Source organism: Primulina eburnea, chromosome 6 (genome assembly GCF_022965805.1).
Source record: "Primulina eburnea isolate SZY01 chromosome 6, ASM2296580v1, whole genome shotgun sequence".
NCBI lineage: Eukaryota > Viridiplantae > Streptophyta > Magnoliopsida > Lamiales > Gesneriaceae > Primulina > Primulina eburnea.
Genome location: NC_133106.1, coordinates 16,375,311 through 16,383,009, shown reverse-complemented (window position 1 = coordinate 16,383,009; position 7,699 = coordinate 16,375,311).

Below are 7,699 nucleotides of genomic sequence, written 5' to 3'. Positions count from 1 at the left end.
TACATATATCAATATTTTATGATGCACGTAAATCAAACTTAAAACATGCACATACTGAAATCATAACTTGATGCTTACTACATAACATAATGCAAAACTTTAAACTTACAGACTTGAGGTGTGACTTCGTGAGCTTCTTGCGACTGGCAGTAGGCGTAACCCTTTACAAGAACACCTCTCTGATACCAACTGTAACGTACCGTATTTTCATACTTAAAAATTTGCGGAAAAATTAAAAATTTTCTAAAATGTAAACATCCATACGGTCGTCACTCAACATTCATAAAAAAATAGATCTTAAAATCATTCGTCACCAATAAAATTTTGATATAAGAAACTGTCTCAAAATATTTCGCATCCAGATATTTAAAAATCAGAGTATTTTTAAACTTCGCATAAAACGTAAACATTGCAGTCCTCGGGTCTAGCCTGCCACTCAGTCCAAGCCTGCCCCTTGGTCACCACCTCCTGTCTCCTCAACATAGTCACCTGCATCGATCAAGTCTAGTGAGTTTAAAGACTCAACATGTATAAACTGGAATAACGAGTACTACGTAATAAAATCGCATGCAACTTTAAAATAGGACATACATAACTTGAAACTTGAACTTGCATAATAAACTTGAACATACGTACATATATAACTAGACGTGCCATCCACATAAACTTTCATAAACATACTGCATACTTGAACCCACATAACTTCATCATTTTGCGTAGAGGATGTTTCAAAGCAAGTGACCCATACATAATAAACGCCTGATCAGAAAAACCACAGTACTGGGCTGACAGGGACGTATCCACTGCCACATACATGAGATCTCCATTCATAATTTAACGGGCTGGTTGGTCCCCGTTCATAATTTAACGCTTTCCAACCATGATCTAACTCGTTCATAATTTAACGGGGTGGAGAGGTCCTCGGCCACGTTCACCGACTTCCAAACCCATTCATAATTTGGTCACAAGACATTTAGCATACCTCAAAAACTTAAAATATTTTATTGCACGGCATACATACTTACTTGGCGTTGAGGGATTCATTGGACTTCGATCGGGGCCGTCGCTACTGCACATACTAACTTGGATTCGCATACTTAATCTTGCATAACTTAGACGTAAATATCATACTTACTTTCGAGTTCAAACACTCCTTAGAACCCTCTACAATTTCCCTTTACTCGACCTTGATAATCCTTGCACTAACCCATGACATCACACCCCAAGCAAACATTAAATTTTCTTCCAAAAATATGAAGGACACGGACCCCGTGCCTGCATCCGTGTAGGGGTCCGTGTAGGCTCGGGTGAAAAGGGCTCGGAAAGAAGGGTGGACACGGACCCCGTGTAAGGGTCCGGGTGAGGGTCCGTGTAGACTCTGGAAAATACACTCCGGAAGAAACAAAGGCACGCACCCCGTGTCGAGGTCCGGGTAAGGGTCCGTGTACTCACTGTAATGGCGCACCAAGGGAATAACAAAGACACGGACCCCGTGCCAGGGTCCGTGCTCGGGTCCGTGTGACTACGATTTTCTGAATCCTGCGAGCAACTTCTTACATTATGCTTATCCCACTTAGCTACACCAAATAGGCACCAAAATCAACACCCCAAAACACATCCTAGGATGCTATACTAGTGCACCAAACCAAAAACATGTCCCAAACCAATGACTCTCATCTCATGGCAAGTATAATTCAAGAACATGGCTTTGACATCAAAAGCATCTCCTATGACTTCTTACGGACACCAGTGCCTATCGATGTTAGTCAACCCACCGAATACTGACCCGACATCATAACAATCATACCTAAGTGCAGCAATGATCACCCGTCGAACCCCAACGAAGCCTGCAACAAAGAAACTTCAAGAACACAATTTTCGTAAAAGTCGCAGTTTGAGCAGTCCACGAAAAACGCCATAACTCACTCAATTTTCATCCAAAAATTCGAATTTTATATCGAATCGAAGGTATCAAAAGGTTCTACAATTTGGTACTTTAAATTTTGCTCAAAATCTCGACTAAAAATTCGCAGTTTTAGGAGGAACAGTAAAAACGGGATTTTTAGATCTAAAAAGGGACTCCAAAAGTGATTTAAACATGATTGCTCAAACTTCTACACAACATACACATAGTTTTACGCATAAATAACAACGCACGCATAATATGACATGATCGATGCATCAAGGACAGAATATACGTGCCTTTTGATAATAAACGTTACCGAACCGGCGATATCGAAGCGGAGATGGAAGCAAGGTTGCCCCAGAACGATCGTGCAACGATTTCTTTGAAGAAACTCGACAAAATACTGCTGGAAATAATCAGAGAAAGGGGCGGTTGCTCTTGGGGAAGGAGAACCTTAGGTTTGTCTTGTAAAAATCTGAAAATAAACTTGTAGGTGTGTGTGTTGTATGTTTTAGTGTGTGTAAAAATGTGTAAGTGTGTGTGAGTATAGAAAACGTGTGTTTGTGTTTTAATTAGGAGAAATTCTAGCTAAATTAACTATTTAAAATACTAATTAAAGGTTAACACCTAATAATTTACTCAAAACTCTTCAATTAAAATGATTACACACCAATTTTAAAAGTTTAAACTCTTAAATCACTCAATACATAAATAATGTTTTAAAATACTAAAACTCTATAATTTATTTAAAATGCCCCATCCTAAATCTTAAAATAAAAGACCACATTCTAAATTGCCAAAATCGTCACCGGTCTTTTCCTCGATCCAGCCTCGAATAATCGCCTTATACATGAAACTCGAAAAAACATTTAACGTGCATCACATAAACATAAATAATTTAAAACAATGCATTCAATTAAATCATGCATGGCTTATAACTCATTTTAAAATTAATTAAATGATTTACTAGTTAAACAAATACATGGGTTATACGTGTACTGAATTTGGGCACTACATGCAATCCTATCAACAATTCTATGTTCAAAATCTTCACCCAAAACATTAAATCCCAAATATAAACTTAAAGCTTAAAGGTACCTGTCATGAGCATTGTCTCCGGGTTCGTCTCCGTAGCATGGAGAGCAAAAACTCTGCCTTGGGTAGGCAGATTACTCTGAGGGCGCTGCGGCAGCAAGTGGTCTGGACTACCACACTTGTAACACTTCCTTGAGCCATACATACACGCTCCGGCATGGCGGAGTGTGCACTTAGGACAGACTGGATGCTCAAAAGTCTTCTGGGCTGGGCGTCCCCGCTGCTGCTGCTGCTGTTGACCTCTGTTTCTAGGCGGGCCGTGAAAAGGCCTCTTATTCTGATGCTGCTGCTGAGGAGGAGGAGGGTGGTGTGGTACTGGAATCGGTCGCTTACCCTGGCGATCCCTCTCAATGTCACGCTGGTCCTACTCTGCAGCTAGAGCGCTGGAGACGGCAACCTCATAAGTAGTAGGTCCAGCAACCCTAACATAACAGCGCAAGATCGGCCGTAGTCCGTCCAGAAAGTGTCTCAACTTTGCTCCAGCATCATTCGCAATTAGGGGCACGAAATGGAAACCCCTCTCAAACTTACGGATGAACTCCGTAACAGTCAGATCTCCCTGCCTCAGGGTCATGAACTTCCTGGTCAATGTGGAACGCACTTCGTCAGTAAAATATTTGGAGTAAAATACCTCCATGAAGCGTGTCCAGCTCAGCGTAGCAAAGTTCAGGGCTACTGACGCTCCTTCCCACCAAAAGCGGGCATCTCCTCCGAACAGATATGTGGCACAACGAACTCTGTCCGTATCCCCAAGCTCCATAAACTCGAAGATAACATCGAGGGACTTGATCCAGCCCTCAGCAATCATGGGGTCCGTCGTCCCTGAAAACTCCTTCGGCCTCATCTTCATGAAGCGCTCATAATCAGTCTCGGGTCCTGTCGGCCTTGCTTCCACAGCATTGTTCCCCGCAAACTGTGCGAATAACTGAGTCATCTCAGCTAGCATCTGGTTATTCATGTCAGGTAGAGGGGGTGGAGGTACATTTCTCTCCTGCCTCATTTCCTCCCTGTCCTCCTGGCGAGGCTCATCATCTCTCGTACGCTCCAGAATGCGTCTAGGAGGCATACTGTTCCATACATAACCCATACGTAACCAACATGCATAATTCCATAATTTATTTAAACTTAAATAAATACTAAACAATTAAAATCTGAATGTAAAAATATTTCATGAGAACATGCAACTAAAATAATTCATGCTTTAAATAAAATGCGTAAATGTAAAACTTACAGACCGAAGACGTGACTTCATGATGTTCTCGTGGTCAGTAGTAGTACAACCCTTTACAAGAACATAGGCTCTGATACCAGCTGTAAAGGCCCGAAATTTGTATTTGAAAATTTGCAGAAAAATTTAAACTTTTCTCTTTAACTAATTAAAATGCATCTTTAAATAAATAAACTGGTAAAAAGATTCAATGTTTAAATATTCGAAATAGCAGCGGAATTAATTATTGTTTGAAAAATAACAATTTAAAATAATCCAACAAAAGATGAAATGTTTGAGCATAAAAATGGTAAATGCTGAAAATGAGGTCCTCGGGTTCCACTACTACTGACCCAAGATGGCTCACTGGTCCCCGCCCTCGATCCCGACCTCATCAGTACCTACAACAATAAAGCCTAGTGAGTTTAAAGACTCAGCATGCATACATCGTAAATAACAAGTAAATATAGTAAAATTTCATGCAACATGAAATTATCATTAGACTGGCATAACGTGTAAATATCATGACATGAGTAATTATAATACGTGCATAACTGAACTGAAAATCATAAGTGGAATGTTTGCTCAATCGAGCCCTGTCATAAAATAACATGTCATAAATTTTCTGTTGAAATTATGTTCTACGCTAGTGGCCCCTGAACTGAACTGAACCGGTAAGTGACCACCGGGTGAAGTAATAATCGTCTGATCAGACTAATGCCACAGTATAATGGGTGGAACTGAACTAAACTGAACCGGTAAGTGACCACCGGGTGAAGTAATAATTCTATGATAGTGAAGTTGCCACAAGCAATATCGCATAAATCTCAAAAATGAATATTTTATATTTTCATGCACGTACTATAATTAAATAAAGTAATTAAATATCCTGTATTAATTTTACCGAATGGGTTAAATCGTTCCCATGCTTGCTGCGACTTAAATCTAACATGAAAAATATGCAAATGATTTTACTTGGACAAACTTTGTAATTGACTCCAAAAACAAGACAATTACGCCCAATGACTTAGTATTTAATCATGACTCCGTGCCAACCCGAACCGACACCAAACCCTCATTTAGTCATGATTAAAATACACCTAAAATGATGAAATAATGCTCCTAAAATGATACAAGTCGAAATTTTTGTGAATGGAGGCCAAAACATGAAACGCTCTTTCGAGAGTCAATTTGGCACATCGCACCGTAATTTCTCGTACGACCTCTAAACTTGACCAAATCACAAACAGCCAAAAATATGACCTTCCTAACTCGATGAATCACTGTCTAGTCTAAGTCCATAGGCTAAAATCCAACCAAGAACTCGAAACGCGCCTCTGAACCGAAGCACACTTGCTGTCAAAAATATACAGCCGCTGTGTTTGCGTTTCCTTGCGTCGTTTGCGAGGCTAATGGCCATTGGGGCTTGAACCACCGACCATAACCACTTACTAACATCCTAGGGAATGCTTTTAACCATGGCTAAGGGCCCTATGCCAGCCACAATTCAAACCACGCCAGAAATGCGCCGCACGTCCCACCCGAGACCAAATCTGCGTGTGCAGGGAGGACGGGTTAGCTTGCTGTCACGGACCATTCCAATGGCCATTTTATTGACCATGGCACGATCTAGACATCATGAGGTATGGAGTGAACTAGGGCAAAGGGCCAGAGGCCAACCGAGATTCACCCCAACCATCAAAACCGAGAAATTCACATGCAATAAAAGGGAAGGGTCGAAGGGGGCTGTTCTTGTTTTGATTTGAAAACCGATTCCATCGTGGACCAAGCCTTGAAAGGGCAACTTGGTCATGTCTTAGACATAACAAGGAGATGTTCTAACCATGGCTATAGCCCCTAGGGCAGCCAAGATCAGAAACATCAACCTTTGACAGCCACCAAGAAAATCGAATGCAAAAAGGGGCATGCTTGGGGAGTTGCTGTCATTTCTGATTTCCAGCATGCATGGGGCTTGAACTAATGGACCAACGTGGTCTTGACACACCCTAGTACGTGCCTAGGGGCAGCCCTGGGAGCCTAGGTGTAATGGCCAAGATTTTGATTCTGTTAGTCTGAGATTATTGATTATCAACTGTTGTGATTATAGCCGGGCCATTCCAAGACCAAAGTGGACAAATTAAATGAGATGCACAAAATTTGTGCTGAAAGTTTTGCGCCCGGGCAGAAGTTTTTGTCCGCCCGAGCGCAACATGAAAAAGATTAGGGTCGAAGGTGTTGCGCCTGGGCGGTAAGTTATATCTGCCCGAGCGCGATTGTCAAAAATGCGAGGGCCGTGATATATACATATATATACATATATATATACATATATATATATATACATATATATACATATACATATATATACATATATATATATACATATATATACATATACATATCTATATATATACATATATATATATGTATATATATGTATATATATACATATATATATGTATATATATGTATATATATATATATATATGTATATGTATATATATATATATATATATATATATATATATACAATTCATTCCTTCAGAATTAAAAGGAACGAAGAAAAGAAGCACGAGAAATCCTCCAGAAATTATTACGCCTTTAGATTTCGATCCGCCCGTCTGATTTTCAATCCGACTTCAGTACTGAATTCCTATCGACGCAGGCTACAATTGGACGTAAGTTTTGTTACGTTTTGATATGTCTTGAAATTATGATATTGTTGGAATCGAATACACTTCATAAATGATGTTCTTGGCATGTTAGACATCGTAGAATCGAAGTCATATTGAGAAACAGATTGATTATGGAATTGTTATGATTTTTCAGAATATATCGATTGATATTGGACAGATTTGGATGATGGATTGATTACAAATTGTATTTGATATGAGTTATAGATTGTAATTGATATATGTTGATGTGGTATTGACGGGGATGTCGAGATCATTCCGTTATGCCGTTTATTTTGAGTTGAATCCAGATTGATCAGATTGGTATTGATTTGAGCAGTATATTGATATGACATTAGTGATATTGTCATTGCCAAATTGAGGGATTGACAGACTTTGAATTCCAGAAAGGAACGTCGTCAGAACTGCAATAAAAGAAAGGTATAAGTCAATGTGGTATTGAGAGATCGAATCGAGTAGGATATACTTGAGTTTCCTTAAATCACATACTTATTATTATTGTGTTCATTGATTTGATTTGATATGCTTGTTCTATTGATTTATAGGAAGCATGTATTAGATGAGTATTAGACGAGTGATCTTGTGACATAAGTGCCGATAGTGATGGAATCGTCACTGACACATTGCACATTGTCACAAGATAGTGAATTGGCGATAATGCCACAGTCTGTGACGGATATGTCAAGACACCGGATGTTTGGTTATATCGAAGTGGATAGATTTGGATTTTCTTCTATTACTGATGTTCGATATTGGAATACCAACATCTGGAAACCGGGATCCCTAGACTAAGATTGA